Here is a 27073-nt window from a genome sequence, read left to right on the forward strand (position 1 = left end):
TGAAGTCTGGCTAGTTAGACAACATTGTGGCATAAATTAAAGACCAAGAGACCTGTATTTTCTCTTTAGTTGCAATTTATGCCAGAATGGGTATTGGTAGGTTTTAGTCAAACTGAAATGGAAGTATACTGTTTGCAACCAATGTTCCTAGGTCAGCTCATTAGAATTGTTACAGGTGGAGATTCAGGTGGGTGTAGTGAGCACACTAGTGGTGGAAGTGGATAATTACATGTAAGCAAAACTTAAATGGAATAAGTACAATTACAGAGAGTGCCATAATAAGAGGGACAAAATTCTGGAAGTCTTTGGAGAGCCTCAGAAGGCATCTCGACTCATTAGAAGCATAAGCCATGGCTGAAGGGGCAGGGGAGTAAGAAGGGACAGGCAAAAATGAAGGGAAAGGAAATCCAAAATGCAGACATGAGCCTACAAGTAAATGAACGAACAGCTTCGCACCCAAACTCTTGTTGATGGCTGCTGGAGTGAAGGTGATGCTGCATAATGTGGGTGTGAGGAGGGTTGCACTCTGTTCCAATACACGGTACCATCCCCTTTGCAGCATGCCTGCAAGGAGGTGGAGCCAAGTGTCAGGTCATAGTTGACCATTACTGTCACTGAATGTGATAGCCTTATGGTGCATGGTTATTGCAGACGTTCTTGCAGCAGGTGGAACAGCTCTGCAGCTGGCTGTCTGCTGACCCAGACCCTATGAAGACTGTTCTCCATGATTGTTGACAGGTAGGTCTGCAAGGACCTGCAGATATGGATGGTGGCATCTTAGCGAGTGTGGCAAGTCAGGATACGCTGGTTGTTGATCTCTCAGGCATGCCTTCCTTCATGCAGTACTACTGAAAACATGGCATACTCTTTGTGAAAGAAAGAAACCAATGGTGTGCTCCTGAACTAGTCAGGCATTTGCATATCTATGTGGTGCCATCAGCTCTTCTGTCCCAGCTCCTTTTGGGAATAGTAACTACCATATACCTCAATCCTTTGTCAAAGCAATGTATGTGCATCTCTGTCTGTAGATGCAGGTCTGAAGGTACCAGTGGTAGGGCATAGGACAGCTGGTGCAACCTGACCTGTCTGGCATCCCTCTATTGGTCCTCCTCTCCTTCCTAAAGGCAAAGATCCAGGAGAACTCCAAGTGAGTAACCCTTTGTGCAGGGTGTGAACTGTTGGAAAAGTTGCAGCAAATGGCATGAAGGCAGATGTCAAAGTATTTGCAACAGAGAGACAAAAAAAGCAAAGAAAAATCTCTTTTTTAAAAAAAACAGGTCACAAATTATCTACAAACTGCTGTTATGAATGCAGCAGCTAGGCTTTTTAATTCTCTTCCACCTTCTCCAGGGCACCAAGCAACTCTGGACACAGGTTTTATACGGGGAAGAACAGGAAACAACAAAAAATGGGACAGATGACATTGGGCCAGATTTTGCTGTAGCAGGGCATCTAATGGCATCTGCCGTTAGTTAGACTTGCCCCTGCACCCTCCAGCTCAAAACATTTTTGCCCACTAAGTTGCTGAATGTGCAAGCTGATAACGTCACAGTGAGGGAAACAGGGCATCTGGGACCTGAGTGAACAGGGCAAGCAACTGTGTATCTCCTTAACCAATCAGTTTGAAGGTTTGAGATATAAACAATAGAAGGACTAAGAAGGAGGGTGAATTAAAGGGGATGAATTCAATGTCAAATCAGGTACAGAAAGAGAAATAAAGAGGGGGAAAAAGATTGGATTAAGAGAGAGAAAAAAGAGACAGAAAGGAAAAGTAAAAAATATATAAAATTTAAAATTTGACATTTTTAAAATCTCCAAAAGCAATTAATACCTGAAGGAATGAAACTTCACACTTGCAATACTTAATTTTCAGGGCCAGGGAGATTGATTGGCAGTAATTAATACTTATCACATCGTTAAAAGGGTATTTATACTTGTAATGACAAGACTTAACTATCTGTGGCGCGTTTAGTTCATACCTACCGCGCAAATATACTGCACAAATGTAGCAAATATAGCAAGAATCTATTATTAAGGACGTGAATCTATTATTAAGAAAGTAGTAACAGGGCACTTCGAAAATCATAATATGATTAGGCAGAGTCAGCATGATTTTATGAAAGGGAAATCATGTTTGACAAATCCATTAGAGTTTTTTGAGGGTGTAACTAGCAGGTTAGACAAGTTAGAACCAGTGGATTTAGTATATTTGGATTTTCAAAAGACATTCGATAAGGTGCCACACAAGAGGTTGTTACACAAGATTAGGGCTCATGGGATTAGGGGTAATATATTAGCATGGATTGAGGATTGGTTAACAGACAGAAAACAGGGAGTAGGAATAAACGGGTCATTCTCCGGTTGGCAGGTTGTAACTAGTGGGGTGCTGCAAAGATCAGTGCTTGGGCCTCAGCTGTTTACAAAATATATCAATGACTTAGATGAGGGGACCAAGTGTAATGTATTCAAGTTTTCCGACGATACAAAGCTAGGTGGGAAAGTAAGCTGTGAGGGGGTCTCAAATAGGCTGCAATGAGATATAGACAGGGTAAGTGAGTGGGCGAGAAGGTGGTAGATGAAGTATAATGTGAGAATATGTAAAATTATCCACTTTGGTAGGAAGAATAGAAAAGCAGAATATTTTTAAAAGGTGAGAGACGAAGAAATGTTGGTAGTCAGAGGGATTTGGGTGTCCTTGTACACAAATCACAGAAAGTTAACATGCTGGTACAGCAAGCAATTAGGAAGGCAAATGGTATGTTAGCCTTTATTGCAAGGGGGTTGGAATATAAGAGTAAGGAGGTCTTGCTGCAATTATATAGGGCAGTGGTGAATCCACACTTGGTGTACTGTGTACAGTTTTGGTCTCCTTACCTAAGGAAGGATATACTTGCCTTAGAGGGGGTGCAACGAAGGTTCACTAGATTGATTCCTGGGATGAGAAGGTTGTCTTATGAGGAGAAGGTTGTCTTATTGAGTAAAATGGGCCTATATTCTATGGAGCTTAGAAGAAGGAGAGGTGATCTCATTGAAAAGTATAAAATTCTTAGAGGGCTTGATGCTGAGAGGTTGTTTCCACTGGCTGGAGAGTCTAGAGCTAGGTGTCATTGTCTCAAGATAGGAGGTCGGCCATTGAGGAAAAATTTCTTCACTCAATAGATCAATAGAATTTTGGACGCTAAGAGAATTAAGGGATATGAGGATCGGGTGGGAAAGTGGAGTTGAGGTAGAAGATCAGTCATGATCTTATCGAATGGGGGAGCAGGCTTGAGGAGCCGAATGGCCTACTCCTGCTCCAAATCTTATGTTCTTATATTCACAGCATTCAATGCATGTCAATGGGGAGGCAGACAGAGAAATGATATTTTCGCAAAGCTAACGGTGGAGCCACACAACTCGGACAGCAACCTTTGGACATTGGCAATTAACTGTGCATTGCTCCTCGTCTGAAGTTGCTGGACCATTTACTCATAAATAACGGAGAGTGCCATGAGCCTAATCATTATTTTGACAGCAAAATCTGGCCCATGATGTCATTTTCACTTCATTTGCATGGAACCACACAAAAATGGGTCAGCACTTTCTGTGACTGACAGAAATGATGATGTAAAATGGAATGGGTGCAAAAGTGGGCAAAGATTTGGTGTAGAGGATCTCTGCTCCATTTCCTGTGGAAGGGAGGTCACCTCATCTTTACTCATAAATTGGGCAAACCTGATGGAAAACATACTCCAAGTATAGTCTTTCCAGTAACACAATTATTAATTCATGGGTACTATTAAAGGATTAATCAAAAGTGACAACCCCTTTCTCAAGTATATTTAGACGTGTATTCACTTTTAATGTCTTTCAGTAAGCAAGAGGTAATTAGCAGATTTTGGAGCAATTTGTGAACTGATTGTAATGTGTGGCATAAACCAGTAATGTTGCAAGTCGCGGTTTAGACAACATTAACTGAAAGTTGGCTGGAGTGGTAATGGTGAGCATAACATATTATATCAGTTGACATTCCTGGAGTTGTTTAGTGTCGTATCTTATCCCAGATGGAAGTAGGTTATGATTCAGTTTCATGCAACATATCAAGAAGAAGAAGAAGAAGAAGAAGAAGAAGAAGAAGAAGAAGAAGAAGAACAACAACAACAACAACAACAACAACTTGCATTTATATATCACCTTTAACATAGTAAAATATCCCAAGGCGATTCACAGGAACATGATAAAACAAAATTTGAAACCAAGCCATGTAAGGAGATATTAGGACGGATGACCAAAACTTGGCCAAAGAGGTAGGTTTTAAGGAGCGTCTTAAAGGAGGAGAGAGATATAGAGAAGCGGAGAGGTTAAGGGAGGGAACTTTAGGGCTTTGGCCCTAGGCAGCTGAAGGCACGGCCAGCAATGGTTGAACGACTAAAATCAGGGCAGTGCAAGGGGCAAGAATTACAGAGATCTCGGAGGGTTGTAGGGCTGGAGGAAGTTACAGAGATAGGGAGGGGCGAGGCCATGGAGGGATTTGAAAACAAGAATGAGAATTTTTAAATCGAGGCATTGTCGGACCGGGAGCCAATATAGGTCAGTGAGCACAGCGATGATGGGAGAACGGGACTTGGTGTGAGTTAGGATACGGGCAGCAGAGTTTTGGATGAACTCAAGTTTACGGAGGATGCAAGGTGGGAGGCCAGCCAGGAGAGTATAGGAATAGTCAAGTCTAGAGGTAACAAAGGCATGGATGGCGGTTTCAGCAGCAGATGAGCTGAGATGGAACGGAGATGGGCGATGTTATGGAGGTGGTAGTAGGCGGTCTTGGCGACGGATAGGATATGGTGTTGGAAGCTCAGGTCATCGTCATATAGGATGCCAAGGTTGCAAATGGTCTGGTTCAGCCTCAGACAGTGGCCAAGGAGAGGGATGGAGTCAGTGGCTAGGGAGCGGACAATGGTTTCGGTCTTCCCAATATTTAGTTGGAGGAAATTCCTGTTCATCCAGTACTGGATGTCAGACAAGCAGCTTACATATAGCTTACATGGCCACTTGTGACAATGCCAACCAGAAGTCCTGAGGCTTTCCCTTAAATAAATCACGTGTGAACATTTAACTTTAATAGTTATCAATAATAACATTTCAAAAGTAAACAATAAATTAATACAGAACAGAAACCATGGATGGCTGGGTGACACAATAGGTTAGAACACTGCTTTTTTATCTGTGAAACCTAGGTTGAAATGCAGCCCAGAGAATAGGGTAAAAGATTCCTTTCTTTCCTTGCTCCAGTGGAATCAAGTTGGGGTTGTCTCAACCCAGTCCCTTGCTACAGGAGCACAGCACAAAACTGTTCAGAATTTGATATAAGTTCCACTAAATTGGCAATCTAAATCGAAAAGACCATAGAAAAGCAAGCCTGGGAAATGGAAATAATGGCACTGATGCAGCATGGATCTTCTTATGCGATCGTGGTTAAGACTCATTTTTAGGTGCAGAATAAAATCTATTCTGTGCATCTGCTGGGTATGTTGTATTTGACCTGGGACTGCTTATTGCTGATACTGGACGCCCAAAATGGGAAAAATGTTCCATTCCCCAGCCCTCACATGACTCATCTCGATGACCAAAAAAACCCACCAAAAAAATCTAAAACAAAAAAGATATATATGGCAGATTTATACACCAGACTTTATGACATTGGAATGAATGCATCATTGAAGATACAAAACTGCAAAAGTTGGCCGTTATTGGTTTATTTCTTTGTTTACATACCTATGCATTGATGCAATGCTCATATCAACAGATCTTTACTGTATACAAACAAAGACAAACACTCGTGTCACTATTTCCTGGCAGGATCGTACAGTGGCTGGTCTATGTGGCTTAAGCAATTCTCAAGAACATCTGTAGTTCACCAAGGATGTAATTTTGGGGTGACTCCGTTATTTTTTTATTCTCACTAACATTCACAGTCATGATAAAACACCAGAGATAAACACTGGCTTGTTTCAAGTCATCTGGTATTGCTAATACCACCACTATCAGAATAATAAACACCCCTTCCAGAAGCAACAGTTGAATAGCTCTAAAATGTATGGCAGGTCTGCCACATGAAAGTACAATGTCAGGTAACTTAATGATACCCTGAAGCAGATGTGCAGAAAATTATTGACTTAAAAGTTATAGGTAACTAATTACTCTGTAGCTTTCAACATAACCTTGCTCAAATATACATTGAGAATTCAACAAAAGGATACAATCACTTCAAAAAATTTTTGAATAACTTTGGCTGCAATAAAATGTATATTTTTCTTTTTGAAAGCTATTTGCTCCCCTTTCCTCTCCTAAAGTCTTAGCAGGTTGTGCACCTTCCCTGACCTAAGAGGACCGCCTGAGGCCTGTTCTTGGACCTCTGCTGCTGCCGTTGTATAACCAGACATCACTAGCAGCCTTGGGTGACAAGCACTCAGATTTTTCTCTTCCCTGCCCTTTGATTTGAGCCTTCCTATAACAGAAGCATTTAGCAATGCACCATATTGGAAATCAAGAGTGCAAACTCTTCGTCACTCCTTACTACTGTGTATTGGAGCTCCAATGTACAACTCCATAGCATTTTTCCAAAGCAACTAGATTTTTATCAAACATTCCTGCTTATAGTTCAGTTGATAAATGGACTGCCTGATGTTGTACTTAGCCAGGAATATCTCAGGTTCAATTGCCAGTCTGTGATGAGTGATATGATTGGCACCAGATTGCCAGTTTTGGGAGGGGAAAGATCTGTCAAGATTCCTGCTCCTGAACATTAGCCAGTTACCCCTGCTGGAAAGTGTGCATGTGTGGATGTTGTGCTTGGTTGTGAGACCCACCTGCACCCCCTCCTCCCCTCCAACCCCTGCCTCCAAGATGCTGATACTCACTGTCTTTGTCTTACATTTGAAGAATAGTCATTTACCAGAGGGCTGCAGGCACCTCAATGGTTTCAAGAGAGATGGGGAAAAATTGGGGAGGAAAGCATTCCTGCCAGATAGGGTGAGGTGGGTTAGTGAGGGACAATGATGCCAACACAACCTAAACTGTTGCCAGTACTGATACCTGTATCCAACAATGGACTGCTCAATGAAGGCTCTAGTTGACCCATGAATCTAAAAGAGAGAAAGAAAGACTTGCATTCACATTGTGCCTTTCACAACCTCAGGGCATCCCAAAGCGCTTTACAACCAATGAAATACTTTGAAGTGTAATCACTGTTGTAATGTAGGAAACGCGGCAGCCAATTTGCACACAGCAAGGTCCCATAAACAGCAATAAAATAAAGGACCAGATCATCTGTTTTAGGTGTTGGTTGAGGGATAAGTATTGGCCAGAACACCAGGAGAACTCCCCTGCTCTTCTTCAAATAGTGCCGTAAGCTCTTTTACATCCACCTGAGAGGGCAGACGGAGCCTCGGTTTAATATTTCATCTGAAAGACGGCACCTCCAACAGTGCAGCACTCTCTCAGTACTGCACTGACGTGTCAGTCTAGTTTTGTGTGCATGTCTCTGGAGTGGTACTTGAACCTTCTAGATGTGAGAGTGCTACCTCTGAGCCACAGCTGATAATTGTAGCTAATTTTAGCGGAGTTCCACAGCCAAGTGTCCTGGAGATAGCCCTTTTCTCCAAGCAGCCACCCTCTTGCTCACTGTGCAGGGGAAAACAGTGAGGGATGGATGATTTAGAAAATATAAAAGCATCTTAGCGGCTGTCATTAAAGTGAGCACTGACCTCCACAACGTGCTGCTGGTCATCCCACACCAGTTGCACATGAATAGATTGCAAGCCTTTGCGATTCATGAAGGTAGTTTCATTGTGTGAAGCAGCATGCAGGGCAACATTGGTGCAGTGAGTGACACCCTGGACTTGGGGGAATCCTGCAATCTGTATCAACCCCAGTGCTCTGTCTGAAAGCAAATGCATTCATCACTTTTCCCATGCTTTTAGACGTCCATGGAGAAAGTGTTGAATGTATTCACTTTAGCAAACAAGACATCAGTCACCTGTTTAATGCTTACGTGGACTGCAGACTGATTGATGATTCCGATGTTCACTTTGGCAGCTTGGAAGGAGCGGAAACGAAGAATTTCAGGGCTACATTGGTCTATACTTCAACAGGCAATGCTGTGCTAATTGTAACAGTAGGTCTTCTTGCAGGATATGACAACGTTGTCTCTGTCTCCCTGGAGAATTGAAACTTTCTTAAGCAATGTTCTTCTGAGACTTGCAGGTATGTTCTGGGCCTATAAACTTCCTTCTATTTTCTCTCCCTACAGCTGCAGTTCTGTTTGCTCCTTCCACCTGCTTGTCTTCCTCCTCCTCCTCCTCCTCCTTCCAGAATGGGGTTCCTAGGAGGACCCCCATCAAGAAACAACTACAATGCCAGAAGCCCCTTAACATTCCAGAACCTACAATAGTAACGACAAGCAAATTCTTCACGTGATTCTATGCATGTGGTTGCAGACGACCTGCACATTGACAGAATGATAATCCTTTCAGTTCATGAATGCCCACTATTGTGTGGGGGAGCATGTAGGGCTACATGTGTGAAATCAATGACCCTAGGGCTCCCTCGTGATTTTGCTGGTTGTCTGTAGGGAAAGTGATAAAGTTGCTTGCTCTTGTAAGCAATGCAAGAGTCACCTGATGAATGCATCTGTGGAATGTAGACTGATTGATGTTCCTTGTGTTCCTTGTGACAGCCTGGAAAGAGCCAGAAGTGAAAATATTCGGCATTAAAGTGACCTTGACAGCCACCGGTAGTGCCACGCCGGCCCTGTTTGGCTAGAGGCCATCTGGAAGCACATGGCACAGTTCCTTGCTGGTGAAACTAAGACTTCAATGGCATTTTTCCTGGATGAGTGCAGGTAAGTCTGCCATTCCCGACAGATATGTTTGGAAGGGTAGTGGTGAGTAGGAGCCCTCCTCCAATAGTGTAATCCGGCTTCCCTTGCAGCCATGCATTGCTCATCATCCTCTTTTTCCTCCAAGTAACACAAATAAAGGGAATTCTCAGAGGGACTCCCTTTCTGTGAAGGGATAGGGTGGGAGTAACAATGACTAAACCCAAACCCGCCCTACCAAACCCCTTGACCAGAAAGTTGAGCAGAAGTGGAAAAATGTTCCAAAGTATTTATACATGGTCCAAGAAATGCAATTCAAATTGTAGATTTAAGTTACTGGCTGTCCCTCTAACAAACTTTTTATTTACAGGTGCAGCCTAGTAACTGCTAACATCCAATTTATATGGCGAGCTTAGGAATTGACATTGCACTGGCATAAGATGCAGAAGGCATAATGACATCACTTAATAATCAAACGCTCCTGTTGATAATGTTCCTTCAAAACTTTCAGATTATAGTAGTACTGGATAATTATTCTACATGTTGCATAACTTTATCAGGCACTTACCTTTACATTGAGGGAGCTTTCATGAGGCTTCCTCTCACAGTCTAGATTTGTGAGGTGCTAGCCAGAGAGTTCCACCATCCAGGAAAAATTTGGGTACAGCCCATTTCAGCACAGAGATATCTATCTTCAAGTACTGGCGCATTGTTTTCATAATCTCCTTAGGGAACATTAGAGAGAGAAAACATGGAGGTGGAACACACTCCAGCCACTTATTGGGAGCATGTTCCAAAGTCTGGAATGCGACCACTGATTGGTCAAGTGCTCTGCAATAATTTATTAAACTGTCTCTCAAGGCTGCCTGGAGAATTCTGGGAAGTGGGGCAAATCACTCAAACCTTAATCCATCTTTAGAGTTTGAGTGATCACATGCACACAGGTACAGTACATTGAAACATATAAGATGCTGAGGGGGCTTGACAGGGTAGGTGCTGAGAGGTTGTTTTCCATGGCTGGAGAGTCTGGAACTAGAGGGCATAGTTGCAGGATAAGGGGTCGGCCATTTAGGACTGAGATGAGGAGGAATTTCTTCACTCAGAGGGTTGTGAATCTTTGGAATTCTATACCCCTGAGGGCTGTGGATGCTGAATTGTTGAGTATATTCAAGGCTGAGATAGATTTTTGGACTCTAGGGGAATCATGGGCTATGGAGGTCAGACGAGAAACTGGAGTTGATCAGCCATGATCTTATTGAATGGCGGACCAGGTTCGAGGAACCGAATGGCCCACTTCTGCTCCTACTTCTTATGTTCTTACGTTCTTATAGTACAAAAGAGCAGTCTGACTAATCAATCTATCACTATCTATTTGGCCCCATTCCTGTACTTAGCCCATTCCTTTATATAAAACCACAGCCCTCCAACCTCATCATTATGATTCCCCTGCTCCTTCTAGACTTCCAGCTGTTAGCCCTCTTTTGCTATCATCAGTTCATGTACCTCATTCAGGACTTTGATTAATTTGTGTGCAAAACACTTACCTGAGTGATATTCAGTCTGGAACATTAGATATATCTCCTGTCTAACACTGGTGTGCTTTTAACTTTTATTTGCATAGCCAGGGAGGGGGCAATCCTGGCTAACGGTTACTGTTACCTAATTAGTAGTCCTGCGCATTTTATTTAGCAAAATTGTGATATCTATGACTTTAGCTATTTTAGTTAGTTCTAGGCTTACTACCCACGGGCTCAAGCTAACAGAGGTCCAGCAATAGTTACAGATACCATGTAACAAAGTATAATGTCAGTGATACCTCCTGCTGACACTTGCTTGTAGACGGCAGACACAGTATTCCAGCTGTATTACTCGGATTCATCCTAGCAATGTCACATGGTTAGATCTGTGTGGGAGAAAGAATCTGAAAGTGGTCTATAATCTTTACAGAGCAGTTCCACCTACAGGGACTGTTACAATACTGTTGTTAAGCAGATTGTTTCAAAATTCCATTCTTTCCAACTCTGAAAGGTAGGTCTCATTTACTAATGAACTTCTGTAACATGTCATTTCCATGCCTGCGTTGTACAGAAAAATTAAATTAGTTCAAGAAAATCAACAATTAATTTTTTATTGTTGCCGTATGATTCTGCACCTTACAAGTATTGTAATAGTTTTAAATAGAATCCCTAAATATGCTATCTTATCTGGGTCAGTTTAACACAAAACACTTACCAGAATATCCCTTTCTCTCCAGCATGGTCCTTCGTGCTTTGTGTGATTTAACAGCCCAGGAGTATTTGCCAAATGTGGAACGCTTCCAGATTTTCATTACACAGCTCGTAAACTCAAAATAGTCTCCAGTGAGCCCACATCTGGCAGCCGCACTGGTATCTGGGGTTCTTAGTGTCTCACTTCAACAAACGACAACAGTGTGGAAATGTCTGTGTTGTTTGGTCTATGGTGACCTGTTAATGCAACATCCCATAATGGCTCTTCCAGCTGTCCTTTTACTTACTATAATGACATAATCAGCACTGGCCGGGACAGAAAATCACAACTGTTAACTTTAGCCCATATTCTGCATCTACTACCTCCTTTGTTTGGTAAAAAATGCTTTTATGTTTTAATAAATAAAATTGGTGACTAGGGTAGTGATGGATTCAACCTGTAATATTTTTCCATATTCTAGGTATTTTTTGTTTGGTTTCAAAAAAAAAGTTCAAGTTGTGCTAGTTCTGTTACAAAAAGGTTCTTCTCAGTTTCAGTTCAAAATAATTAAATTCACTAATTTGTTCTCTCTCCATGTCCATTCACAGATTGCAGGAAACTAATTGAAAATCCCTTTCAGACTAACTTAGAAGAATTAATTATAGAAATATTAGTTGATCTCCCTTGGTGTTGTGCACAGGGAGTCAGGTGAAGTGGGGTTGAAGGGCAGGTTATATAGACGTAATTCAGTCCCTATGTCAAAATCGTGCATTCTGGCCTTATTTTAATTTAATACTTTGATTTGATATTATTTATAGTTAAATATCAAAACGTATGGAAATTTGGAAAGCAGAGAAGTATTGCTGGTTGCAACATTAAGAGTTTCTCTGAGGTACTGGCTGAAGAGCTGGGAGATGCAAAACTAAGCTGCTACAGTGCCGTCGCTGGTAGGAGGGTGTAATTACAGCATGACAAGTTTAATTAGGCGGTTTCCATTATAAATATGGACACAGGAATTTATAATGGAAACAAATTGAAAGGAGGTGCGTGCAAGTGTAATATGTATACAATGGATTAATATACTTCATTTTAACAGCTTTCATTATATTCTTTGGGTTACTATTAGAGTTCTAGTAAGTTACATTTTCAGACTTGAAGAAGGTCTGGATGAATCCCAAAGCAAGAAACTTTTAGTTGTTTGGTTGTTTGTTAGTTTGCTTATTTTTTAATACTTTTCTTTCAGCTTATTTCCTTATTTTCTTCATGTTCATTTTTTGATACTTTCTCCCTATTTTGTTCATCTCATTTTGATGTTTTATGTCTTTCACTTCTGCTTGTCTGCCTCTTTCTCTTTGTCTATCTAGCCACGTTAGTGCCTTTTCATGTATTTCATTTTCTTTATCCTATAATTTAATATTTCCAATTCCTGTAATCAATCTAAAAGAGAATGATAGCTAATTTTTACATAAATTGCAACAATACTTTTCTTAGGAATCAACCTAATTATAAAACTGCTGTAAAAAACAATATACAATGAAATTAAAAAAGGTGAAGGCATAGTCACTGAGACTATGAGCCAACTGAATTATTACCAGTAAAATATATCAGTAATACAAGTATATGGAAGGAGGGTGGGGGGTCATCACTGTTTTGGAAAGTGAAGTGACCAGAAGAATCATGCATCAAACTCATCGTGATGAAGCTGACTCAATGACATTTTCACATCCTCATTCAGGAAATCCCACTCCAGCGCAGGGATAGTGATTGTAATAATCATTGTAATCAATCAACTCATTATCAATCATCATTTTGGTTGCAACATTATTCTGAACTGTTTAAGATTGAAGTAATCAAAAACATCACGAAACACAATTGCAAAATGCCTCCTGAGATTTCAGTGGACTGTTTCTAAAGGACTTTTCTCGGAATCCCATCACTGCACAAAGGTCAACGACTGGCCTGTCAGTCATCAAATTCCCCAATGATTATTTTTTAATAAAAAGCTGTTTTTTTTAAAAGGGCAGTTATTTGGTGGAACGAAATATTGAATTAATTCAGCCCATTGCTCATGCATCTGCATCTGGACTTGATTAATACTGAGTCTGACTAATCAGAAATTGCGTATACAGGCTTGGTGTTTGAATAAGACTGTGGGAAACTTTTTTCTGATAAGTTCTGTTTATAAAGAATGCCAACCTGCTACAGTTCAAGTGTAAAAAAAAACCTCTCATTTTGAGGTGTTGCTATAAACTCCATAGATTTTCATCCACTTGGTTCTTTTCCCATTGTAGCTGTTTATCTCTTTCTTACCTTCTCACACCCCGCAGGCGAGTAAACTTGCCCCTAATGCACTAACCCGGTGAGTCCCCAAATCCCATTTCTAACATATCGATCCCTTTCAGTAGTGACTGCCAGAGCAATTTCCCAGAGATTTTGTTTGTATCACTTAATTTAGAGAGAGCTGGCTGGACTTATATTGTCCCGATATGGAAATTAATATAGCGTGCACCTACATTATAAAGGTCCTAAGTAAGAAGCTGGAGACCACAAACACCTCAGCATTAAGCATTTCTCTCTTACCACCTTAGACTGATATATTCTGGAACTATTCCACTTGAGCAGAGACGTCGAAGAGCAGATTTTATAGAGGATGTTAAAATTATGAAGGGTCTTGATTGGGTGAAAAGGTAAAGATTACTTTCTTTGGTTGGGGAGTCAGTGATCATGGGCTCGATTTTGGCGTCGTGTTTCCGGCGGGTTCCCAGCGGGGTGGCCCCGAAAATCCCGATATCCGGTCACGTGACCGGATCGCGACGAAATCCCGGCCACTTCCGGGTACCGCGCTGACGTGCGGGGCTGCACGCGCAAGCCCCGCTGGTGGGAATCCCGCAGGCAATTAAAGCCAGCGGGGTTCCACTTGAGAGTACTTACCTTGCTCGTTGAGGTCAGTTAATGAGCTGAAGCAGCTGTCAAAAGAGGAAGTGTGGGATTTTAGGTTCAAGGCAGTGAGTTTCACACAATGGGGGAAACAGTCCCTCCTCAACCAGGCGTGTTGCAGCCAGCAGCCTGTGGCAGGTGCCAAGGTGCACTCCACGGGGGAGAGCCCTCAACCACGCAGGAGGCCACCGCGTCACATAGGGCAACCCCTGCCCCCCACCACCCCCCGCCAAGCCAGAGGACAGACCGACACGAAACCGCAGCCCCAGTCCGAGGAACCACCCACCTACCCTGCACAACCCCTCAGACCAACACCTGCCAGATGGGTGGTGCGTTGACATCGTCGGAGGACGAACAGCATGACCAGCCCCAGCAGCCTCGCAGTCCACGCTGTCCGCCTCGGAGACGTGGGGCCCCCCCAACACGGTGCTGCGGCACACCCACCTGCACAGCAGGAGGGAGGGCAACCGCAGAGAGAGATGCGTCGCAGGAGGCACTACCCTCCGCACAGGGTGTACAGAGCGAGGCTCAGCTTCATTGACCTCTCCGAGGAGCAGTGCATACGGAGGCTCAGAGTCAATCGCCAGGTAGTCGCCGACATCTGCAGCCTCCTTAACGACGAGCTGCTCCCTGATGGACCAAGCAGCATCTTCTTACCTGTCGCCGTCAAAGTCACCACTGCCCTCAACTTCTTCGCATCCGGTTCCTTCCAGGGTGCCACCGGGGACATCACCGGGGTCTGTCAGTCCTCTGCACACAAGTGCATAAGGCAGGTCACCGATGGGTTGTTCCGCAGGGCCTCGCACTACATCAACTTCGCCATGGACGAGCGCAGCCAGATGGAGAGGGCGGTTGGATTCCATGCCATGGCCGGCTTCCCACGGGTGCAGGGTGTAATCGACTGCACCCACATCGCAATACGGGCACCTCCGCATGAGCCAGGGCTGTTCATCAACAGGAAGGAGTATCACTCCATGAACGCCCAGCTCATCTGTGACCACCGCCAGAGATTCCTACACGTGTGCGCCAGATACCCCGGCAGCTGCCACGATGCCTTCGTCCTCAGGGAGTCCGCCGTCCCGCCCATCCTGCAGGCACCCAACGCCGACAACGGCTGGCTCCTCGGCGACAAGGGGTATCCCCTCCACACGTGGCTCATGACACCTCTGAGGAACCCCATCACCGAGCCGGAGCGTCGGTACAATGACAGCCACACTGCTACCAGGTCTACAATTGAGCAGACCATAGGGCTTCTCAAGATGCACTTCAGGTGCCTTGATCGTTCTGGGGTAGCGCTCCAATACACACCATTCAGAGTGGGACGAATCATTGTTGTCTGCTGTGCCCTGCACAACATGGCCCAACAGAGAGGGCCGCTGGAGGAGGCCCCATCCACACCCGCCACCCACATTGAGGAAGGCGAGGGCGAGGAGGAGGAGGAGGAGGAGGAGGAGGAGGAGGCGGCGGAGGAGGAAGACGCGCCAGAGGATGGTGGACGACCCTTGCGCCGAACCACGACTCACCGGGATGGTCGCCGGGCCAGGGAGGCACTCATACGTCAACGGTTCTCCTAGAGTCAGACACTGCGAGGCGCTCGCATCTCCTCACCTGCACATGCGAGCGGCCATACCAGCCCCCTCCACTGAAGACTGTTGCCAGTAATCCTGCACCCACAGCAGTGTGCCCAATGGGTGGCAGCAGGTGTTCGCCGTCATGATGGCCTCCACGGAACGCACCTATTGCACAGGCCGCGGAAGAATGGACGAGAGGTGGCAGGAGTGGTGAGAATAGACTATTTAATATCTCCAATGTGACATGATATAAAAAAAATGTACAAATTAATAGACACCCTGGTGTATTCCCTTTGTGATTATAACGCCTTTGCATTTCTTTTCCGGGTACCCCTACGTGGTGCTACCCCTGTGGCTCCAGCAGAGGTAGTGGCAGGTTGCTCGTGTTCTCGCCTTGACCGGGTAGATGCTTTTGGCGGACGGCCCCTGGGTTTCGGTGCCCGTGAGGGCACCTCCACAGACTGCTCCTCCTGCACCGGGGCAGGGGCAGACTCGGCCACCTGGAGAGGAGGCACCATTGCGGGTACTGGTTGAGAGGTGGGCGACGGGTGGGACGTGGGGGCGCCTTGAGAAGCATCCCCGCTTCCGTGTCCCCGGTCACCATCATCCCTCTCGTGGCCTCGGCCCACATCACCCCTTCCACCCTGCTGGACGGCAGTTTGGATGGCATGTGTGAGGCCTTGCAAGGCCACCCCTAGTGTATCCGTCAGCCTGTTGATGGCGGCGGAATGTTGCTCACCCTGAATCCGTACAGACGTTGTCAGGGCCTGCAAGGACTCGATCTGGAGCTGTGCGTGATGCTCGAGGGAGGCCAGCCTGTCCTCCACCGCAGACAGTCCCGCACCTACCCGCGACACTGTGTCGCTGGTACCCTCCTGTGCCTGCGCCACCAATGCCCGCATGCAGGAGTTGGACTCCTCCATCGCCTGCGCTATTGTGGACAATGCGCGCGGCACCTCTCCCAGTACCTCAGCAATTAGCTGGTGCCCCTCGACGACTCTCCTTTTCACTGGTGGCCCCCTGGGTTCAGCATCTGGGTCCGGCTGAGCAGAGCCTGGAGATGAGTGCTCCCTCCGTCGCGGACCCTCCGCGGCTGCCCCTGCCACCAGGGTTTGCTCATGCTCACTCGTGCACGGTGACTCACCAAGTGCTACCCCAACTAGTTGGCGAGGGGGACCCACCGAGGTGCGTGTCTCTGCGCTGGTGGATGGTTGGCTCTGATGTGACGATGCACCCTCAGAGACCGCCATGTCCTCTGAGGAATCGCCCTCCTCGATCGCTTCACACACAGACGGACCTGCAAGAGAACAGAGGGCACTATGAGGCATGTGGACCAACTTGACAGTGCGCCTGATGGCAGGTGATGATACGGTCACTCGCGATCATGGGTGTTGAGTGTCAGCTTTCCCTTACCGGTCGTTTCGGCAGCGACACACTCGCCATCAGTCACCGACAGGCAATGTCGCGTGCGGGCGAGGTCGAGCGCCTCCACCTCGGCGTCGGTCAGCTCCACCACTTGCGGCGGGCCACCTCCGGTGCGTGCCCTTTCGCGATTGTTCTTGCTCCTCTTCTCCTGTGAAGGCAAAACACAGATGCGTGAGTGGGTGCGTATTGCATCGTGAGACGCATCGAGCATCGGTGTGGGTGGGTTGAGCGTGGGGCAGATGGATGGGAGGATGCGTGTGCCACGTGCCCATCCCATTGCATGGGGATTGGGGTGTGTGGTAGTGTTCGGGTGGGGTCAGGGACGGTGGGTACTTGCGTGCACGGCGAAGATGGTGAATGAGTGGCTGTGAGGATTGCTGATGGAGCGCAGTGGTGGCTGTGCAGGAGGGGTTGTGATCTGTTTGGCGTGATGGTGGGGACGGGCTGTGGGAGGGTGCGTTGGTGTACTCACCTTGCCAGACCTAGTCAGGTCATTGAAGCGCTTGCGGCACTGCTCCCAAGTCCTTGGGGTGTTGCCCCTGCTGCTCATCTCCGCCGCCACCTCTGCCCATGCCTTCCTGTGGCGGCGGCAGGGAACTTGCGTCCATCCTCCGGGAAGAGCGTGTCCCTCCTCCTCCTCACGCCCTCCAGCATCAGCTGCAGCGCTAGGTCGGAAAAACGGGGCGCAGCCTTTCCCCTTGGCTGAGCCATCGTCAGAAACCTACTGATTGCAGCAGGAGGGGCTTTGGGGGACTGCCCCTTTAAGTGGAGCTCCTACATCGCGTCGACGGCACTGCGCATGCGCAGCCGGCCGGCACGCAGCTGGGGAGCGGAGAACCCGGAAGCAGGGCTTAACCTGTTCAATTATCCCGCGATCGCGTGGGGGACGCACGCGATTAGCCGTCCGCATTTTCCACACTCCCGGAGGACCACCCGCTGGGAACCCGCAGGCCTGCTAAATTCGAGCCCCATAAGTCTTCAATTTAAAATTATTCCTGAGATAGTGAGGAGTGACTTTAGGAGAAATTTCTTTACTCAGTGAAACGTTGTAGTATGGAATAGGGAATAGTCGGGGAAGACACTTTGCATCTTTTAAGAGAAAAGTGGATAAATATTTGAATAAAAAGAAAGACTTGCATTTATATAGCGCCTTTCATGACCTTAGTACATCCCAAAGCACTTTACAGCTAATGAAGTACTTTTAAAGTGTAGTCACTGTTGTAATGCAGGAAACGTAGCAGCCAATTTGCGCACAGCCAGGTCCCACAAACAGCCATGTGATAATGGCCAGATCATCTGTTTCAGTAATATTGGTTGAGGAATAAATATTGACCAGGACACCAGGCAAAACTCCCATGCTCTTCTTCAAATAGTGCCATGGGATCTTTTACATCCACCTGAGAGGCCAGACGGGGCCTCAGTTTAATGTCTCATCCGAAAGACGGCACCTCCAACAGTGCAGCACTCCCTCAGTACTGTGCTGGAGTGTCAGCCTAGATTTTTGTGCTCAAGTCTCTGGAGCACAAAGTGAAGCACAGGATGACACAGGGCTATGCAGAGACAGAGGACAGTGGGTTTGTTTTAGATTGCTCTAGCAAAGAGCTGGCACAGACATAATGGGTTAAATTGCTTATTTATATGCTGTAAACCGCTATGGTTCTATCTGCTACTATAGAAGGTCTCTGTCTTGAAGTTGTAAAAGTTTTTTGGTCTAATTATTTTTTTCCCTTTACTTAAATCTCTTCAATTTTCCCCCCTTCTCTCCTAAAATCGCTGGCTCATGCATGGGTGTGGTTTATGGTGCTGCCAGCTCTACAATATCTCGCTCAAGTGGGTATTCCTTATATGTGAGCCTAGGCAGTAGTCTCGATAGAAAATTAGATCAAGGGAACATCATAACCAAGTCTGATCTTCTGCTCATCCAATATCCACACGCACTTTCGAGCAGGAGTCACTGGATAGTGAGCAGCAACCCTAATTGATTTATCTCCTTTCTAGACAGAGCACTAAGGTCAATCCTTCTGCTGCCCCATCTGAAATCAGATAAGTCAGCACAGATCAGGAGAGTGGTTGATTCTGTGCTGCTTAGTACTGAAATTATCCACTAAAATTGCTGTCAATTGACTCCTGCTGGAAAGTACCTGTGTGCGAATGTCTGCGGGGGGCAGAATCAGGCTTGGCTGTGATACCCCCCACAGTTAAATAGCCTGCCAACACTCACTGTTTAGACATGCACATGAAGAATGGAGAAACGCAGCGGTAGAAACATAGTCTAGGATGAGGCAGCCCCCAGAAGAGAAAATAATAATATATTATTGAATATTTTACTGCTGATTACTGAATTTTACTGAATATATATGGGTCAGGACTTGCAATAGAGTTAGTGGGTAAAGCTGGAACGTGGTAAGATGGAAATGCTGCATTTTCAGCAGATTTTTTCTCTTCTTATAAGAGCTCTATAGTGAATATTTTTTTGATGAAAGGAGACAATGGATGGGAGTTTACGATAGAATGAAATATTATCAGGAGAAAATCAGCAAAAGAGATTACAAAAGGGGTCCACAGCAATGGTAAATCAGGTAAAGCACAATTAATTTTATCTTAAAAAGAGCTAAAAGGACCCCGTCTTTTTCATATCTTGTCTGAAGACATGACATATTTATTAACACATTCTCATAATAGCTTTTGTTTCCTGCATAAGGAGAAGCCATTGTTTTTCTGTGAATCAAATAAACACAGCTTCCTTTCCTTGGTGCACATTTTCTACATTTGATTGCATTCAGCATCCTTCCAGCCCTGTCTCTGCTGATTCTAGTACAAACCCATACCCCAGTTTACCTTGGACCCACTTAGAATCTGGATAATTTCCTTTAAGGAAATCGTTTGGTCAGTTCAGCTGATGTTCATCTGTGTACATTATAGGAGGCTGAGTGGAAGATTCCCTGTCTGACTGTCTCTGCCTCACTGCCCGAGTCCTGTGAGAACAGATTGTGTCAAGTTGAGAATGTGACTCAGGTCAGTGTGCATAAACACGCAGTGTTGCTTCAGCTCATGTTTATTTGCTGACAGAGAAGCCCTTTTAGTGACACTTTCATTTTGTCAATTGAACACATAGCAGAAAACGGAAAGTGTCAATTCCAAGATTTCACTGGTGTCTTCCTCAAAGCAACATTCCAGAGAAGCTATTTTGGTATAAATTAGTGTCATAAAATCCAATATATATGCTGCAACTTCAAACCTGTTTTAATGAACTCTGAAAGCAGTGGAACTTCCTTTAAATGAACTCACTGTGCCTCCTAATTTAGTGTCATCTAAAAACTTAGATATACAACTCTCTATTACTTCATCCAAGTCATTGATATATATGGTGAAAAGCTGAGGCCCCAGTACAGATCCCTGGGGAACACCCCTTGTCACATCCTGTCAATCAGAATAAATTCCTTTTATCCCTCCTCTCAGTCTCCTACCTCCCAACCAATTACTAATCCTTGTCACAAGGTTACCTCCAAGTCCATGCCCTTTTATTTTTGCTAATAATCGAGGTCTTTAAAATGATAAAGGGATTCAAAAGGGTACATACAGAAAATCTATTTCCTCTGGTTGGGGAATCCAGAACAAAGGGGCACAATCTTAAAATTAGAGCTAGGCCATTCAAGAGTGAAATCAGGAAGCACTTTTTCACACAAATGGTCGTGGAAATCTGGAATTTTCTCCCCCAAAAGGCTGTGAATGCTGAATCAATTGAAATTTTCAAGATTGAGATCGACAGGTTTTTGTTAGGTAAGGATATCAAGGGATATCGATTAAAGGCGGGTAAATGGTGTTTAGTAGTTGGAAGGCTAAGAGTGATTGATCTTCATAGGGATAAGATGAACATAAGCAAATTTGCAAAGACAAGGTAAGGTGGCCTGGGGGTAGACAGATTAAAGACACATACATATGGTAAGTTCAGGGGCACGTGTCTGGAGGACAATGGGAGGACTACCATTAGGATCAGAGGGCTTACTGAAGTCGAGAGAAATAAGGATCCGACAAACATGACCAGGATAAAACTCAATGTCAGTCATAAGGTAAAACGGAATGGAGCAATGGAGACGGCTTCTTTGGCAAGATTATCAAGATTAGATTTAGAGGAGGAAGGTAAACCAAAAAGATCAGCAAGCCACAAATAAAATTTGGCAATTAAGTTTAGCAAATGGTTTCTATGATCTTTTGGCACCATTTATATGCAAGGAGGTGTTTTCTGTTGACAAACCTAAATGTCTGCTTTGCTGACTTATTTTCAGAATTTGTTGACAAGCTTAAACTCCCCAATTTGCTAACAAGATAGCGAATCAACCAGAAGATAGAGAATAAACCAGCAGATAGAGAATCATCCGCAAGATAGAGAATCAACCGCAAGGTAGAGAATCAACCAGAAGATAGAGATTAAACCAGCAGATAGAGAATAAACCAGCAGATAGAGAATCAACCGCAAGGTAGAGAATCAACCAGAAGATAGAGAATAAACCAGCAGATAGAGAATAAACCAGCAGATAGAGAATAAACCAGCAGATAGAGAATCAACCAGCAGATAGACAATCAACCACAAGATAGAGAATCAACCAGAAGATAGAGAATCAACTAGAAGATAGAGAATAAACCATAAGATAGAGAATCAACCACAAGATAGAGAATCAACCACAAGATAGAGAATCAGCCAGCAGATAGAGAATAAACCAGAAGATAGAGAATAAACCAGAAGATAGAGAATAAACCAGAAGATAGAGAATCAACCGCAAGATAGAGAATCAACCACAAAATAGAGAATCAACTAGAAGATAGAGAATAAACCAGAAGATAGAGAATAAACCATAAGATAGAGAATAAACCATAAGATAGAGAATAAACCAGCAGATAGAGAATCAACCGCAAGATAGAGAATCAACCACAAAATAGAGAATCAACTAGAAGATAGAGAATAAACCAGCAGATAGAGAATAAACCAGAAGATAGAGAATAAACCAGCAGATAGAGAATCAACCAGCAGATAGAGAATCAACCGCAAGATAGAGAATCAACCAGAAGATAATCAACCGCAAGATAGAGAATCAACCAGAAGATAGAGAATCAACTACAAGATAGAGAATCAACCAGAAGTTAGAGAATCAACCAGAAGATAGAGAATCAACCAGCAGATAGAGAATCAACCAGCAGATAGAGAATCAACCAGAAGATAGAGAATAAACCATAAGATAGAGAATCAACCACAAGATAGAGAATCAACCAGAAGATAGAGAATAAACCAGAAGATAGAGAATCAACCAGCAGATAGAGAATAAACCAGCAGATAGAGAATAAACCATAAGATAGAGAATAAACCATAAGATAGAGAATAAACCAGAAGATAGAGAATCAACCGCAAGATAGAGAATCAACTACAAAATAGAGAATCAACTCGAAGATAGAGAATAAACCAGCAGATAGACAATCAACCGCAAGATAGAGAATCAACCGCAAGATAGAGAATCAACCGCAAGGTAGAGAATCAACCTCAAGATAGAGAATCAACCACAAGATAGAGAATCAACCTCAAGATAGAGAACCAACCGCAAGATAGAGAATCAACCAGCAGATAGAGAATAAACCAGCAGATAGAGAATAAACCAGCAGATAGAGAATCAACCAAAAGATAATCAACCAGAAGATAGAGAATCAACCAGAAGATAGAGAATCAACTACAAGATAGAGAATCAACTAGAAGATAGAGAATCAACCAGCAGATAGAGAATAAACCAGAAGATAGAGAATAAACCAGAAGATAGAGAATAAACCAGCAGATAGAGAATCAACCAGCAGATAGAGAATCAACCGCAAGATAGAGAATCAACCAGAAGATAATCAACCGCAAGATAGAGAATCAACCAGAAGATAGAGAATCAACTACAAGATAGAGAATCAACCAGAAGTTAGAGAATCAACTACAAGATAGAGAATCAACTAGAAGATAGAGAATCAACCAGCAGATAGAGAATAAACCAGAAGATAGAGAATAAACCAGAAGATAGAGAATAAACCAGCAGATAGAGAATCAACCAGCAGATAGAGAATCAACCGCAAGATAGAGAATCAACCAGAAGATAATCAACCGCAAGATAGAGAATCAACCAGAAGATAGAGAATCAACTACAAGATAGAGAATCAACCAGAAGTTAGAGAATCAACCAGAAGATAGAGAATCAACCAGCAGATAGAGAATCAACCGCAAGATAGAGAATCAACCAGAAGATAGAGAATAAACCATAAGATAGAGAATCAACCACAAGATAGAGAATCAACCAGAAGATAGAGAATAAACCAGAAGATAGAGAATCAACCAGCAGATAGAGAATAAACCAGCAGATAGAGAATAAACCAGAAGATAGAGAATAAACCATAAGATAGAGAATAAACCAGCAGATAGAGAATCAACCGCAAGATAGAGAATCAACTACAAAATAGAGAATCAACTCGAAGATAGAGAATAAACCAGCAGATAGACAATCAACCGCAAGATAGAGAATCAACCGCAAGATAGAGAATCAACCGCAAGGTAGAGAATCAACCTCAAGATAGAGAATCAACCACAAGATAGAGAATCAACCTCAAGATAGAGAATCAACCGCAAGATAGAGAATCAACCAGCAGATAGAGAATAAACCAGCAGATAGAGAATAAACCAGCAGATAGAGAATCAACCAAAAGATAATCAACCAGAAGATAGAGAATCAACCAGAAGATAGAGAATCAACTACAAGATAGAGAATCAACCAGAAGATAGAGAATAAACCAGAAGATAGAGAATCAACCAGAAGATAGAGAATCAACCAGAAGATAGAGAATCAACCAGCAGATAGAGAATAAACCAGCAGATAGAGAATCAACCACAAGATAGCGAATCAACCTCAAGATAGAGAATAAACCAGCAGATAGAGAATAAACCACAAGATAGAGAATAAACCAGCAAATAGAGAATAAACCACAAGATAGCGAATCAACCTCAAGATAGAGAATAAACCAGCAAATAGAGAATATTCCAGCAGATAGAGAATAAACCACAAGATAGAGAATAAACCACAAGATAGAGAATAAACCAGCAGATAGAGAATAAACCACAAGATAGCGAATCAACCTCAAGATAGAGAATAAACCAGCAAATAGAGAATATTCCAGCAGATAGAGAATAAACCACAAGATAGAGAATAAACCACAAGATAGAGAATAAACCAGCAAATAGAGAATAAACCAGCAGATAGAGAATAAACCACAAGATAGAGAATAAACCACAAGAGAATCAACCTCAAGATAGGGAATAAACCAGCAAATAGAGAATATTCCAGATAGAGAATAAACCAGCAGATAGAGAATAAACCACAAGATAGAGAATAAACCAGCAGATAGAGAATAAACCACAAGATAGAGAATAAACCAGAAGATAGAGAATCAACCGTAAGAAAGAAAATAACACAGCAGATAGCAAATAAACCACTTCTGCTATCAAACTGCACAAGCCTGTAACCTTCACAAGAGTAATCCATGCCAGTGGTTCACAAGGGTTTGTCGTAATCATTTATTACTGTGTGGTGAAACAATTTACAATATTTCTTTGTTTTTATTTGTTTTCTAATTCAGATTCTTTTGTGAAATGTTGTGCTCATTGTGGGGGACGGGATTGGTGGTGCAAGGGAATGGAACATTCTCCCACTTTCTTAATACAGATTTCTGTCAAAATCAGAATTCTAAAAATAAAATAGTGATTTGGATTTTAGTGCTATTTATAACCTGGCTTTTACGGTAAGTGTTATTTTTCCTAACAATTTTTGCTATCGTTGACAGTTCAGAGGGAGGTGTGAAAACCTCCATCTGACTGGTTTGACTGCAATGCAACTGAACCATAAAACGTGTATAGACCTGCACATTTTCATACTAAAGACTATGCACTAACACAGCACATCAGATAGTCAAAATGTTACAGCACTCCATTAATACATTCTGTACTCTTTGGAGTGACTATAATTTTCATGGTCTGATGTTCGTGCCACTGCTTTTCCTTTGTAATTTCTTTTATCCTGATGAAACTCATAGGTCTCAAAACAATCAGCATGATGCAATAGAAGTTAAATTACATATTTGAAACTCCCATTCAAGGGACTTATCATATATCTATTTACAAAGCTGTTAATTACAAATGTCTCACAATAATTAGTTTCACTTTTATTATTGCCAGAACTGGTGCCAAATGGGTGGTTGTTTGGTTCCAGCGTGAGAAAGGGAGGCAGAACTGTTTGCCTTCAGCCCTACTTTCCATAGTAACAGCTGCCATTTAGAATACTTTATGAATAGGTTTATTTTTAGGTGAGTTTTTTGTCCTCATCAAGCTGAGGGATGTCTGTGTTGAGAAATGGTTCTCAACCCTTTGCACCCACTCTCAGCAACAATCACTTACACATTAGGTACAGTGCAGTTAGATGCAAAGTAAAGCACCACTACACTGTTTCAGCAATATGCCGTGACCCCAATCTCAAAAGAACAACCCCTACTACACCAATATGAATTTATCCATTCCACATGCCAACTAATCTCATAGCCTGTCTATGTGATACTGCCAATTAGTGCCAGAATCTGGCTAGTTTTGCTTATTGACTCATGCTGCTAGGAATTGAAATGAAACTTAATACAAAAAGATCCTTAAATCTGAAAGAAAGAGAACAGATTTTGATCCCCAGCAGAGTGAGCTGGATTTGAACTGTGTTGGAAGGACAGTGTGACAACAACTGTCACCAGCCCTATTTTATTATTTAAATATGTCCATGTGAGCCTGAAAACTACTGCTCTGAGAGATGAATCCTTTCAATATTACAGACGATGGGTAGTCTGTTTAAACTTGCAGCTGTTTTGTTACTTACTTTATGTGACAAGAAGAGAATTTCTTTATAAAATTATGCTGCTTGAGCAGATTTATACTAGAACCAACTGAAAGCAAAAAAGAATTTTACTAATCAACAAAATGCATGTTCTACAGTGAGAAAGGCCTCCAGCATATATTATATAGAGGATAAAGGGAGAAATCTAATTGAAAAATTCAAATGAACATATATAATAACAAACCTCAGGTGGTTTGTAATTATCATACGAGTCTTGAAATTTGATTACACCTTTGAAATTACTTTTTTTGACATCTGTTATAACCAATAATATGTGCTATTTTAATTATCTGCAGCAGTTTGATTCAGTTCCAGCTGTATTTTTGTAATATTCATTACGTATTTCATTACTGTATAAGACTACTCTTGGAAAGGGCTTCACAATTGTGATATCACCACTGCAAGTGTATAAGACATAGTATCTGCAGTTGATTGCTGGGAAATTATAAATCCAATGCACTTTGTTATAGCATGTGTTTGTTTATAAGACTAACACTTGGCATCTCCCTTTTGAGAACGATAAAGGTTTGAGGAGTTCCACTGTGGAATGGGATTACAATGCCACCCACATGGTGGACCATCAAGTATCACCATCGAGAAGCTAAGTATTAACCACATAAACATCATCACCTGTGTTAACTTCTACCTGCTCAGTAGACATTTCTTATAATTAAATCGTTTTTACACCATTGTTTATAAAACTGTAGCTTCCACAAGACACCACATGATGGCATTCTAAGTGGCTGGTTTGAATTTATGTAGAAGAGTGGTCAAAGGCCAGTAGGTCTTTTATGAGCCTTCTCATTGGAACAGGTTAACTGTTTTGTTCTGATTTATGATAAATGTTTGTTTTTCTTGCCATCAAAACACTTATCTTCCTGGGTTGCAAAGAATGATCTTTTTTGGGCCAAGTATTGTGGATATATGGGGCTTAATTTTGAAATGGTGGTGGGATGGCAGCGGGGTGGGGTGAGGAGGTGAAGATGCGCGGGGCAAACCCGAATAAAAATAACTTACCTTTTCCGACCCGATCGCGATGTCATTGATGGTGATTCAAGTTGTTTCCGGGTTTCGAGGTCGGCAGCCAGCATTGATTGACAGGCTGGCTGTCAACAGGAGCTGCAACGCCGAGGTGG

Source organism: Heptranchias perlo, chromosome 9, assembly GCF_035084215.1.
Source record: "Heptranchias perlo isolate sHepPer1 chromosome 9, sHepPer1.hap1, whole genome shotgun sequence".
Classification (NCBI taxonomy): Eukaryota; Metazoa; Chordata; class Chondrichthyes; order Hexanchiformes; family Hexanchidae; genus Heptranchias; species Heptranchias perlo.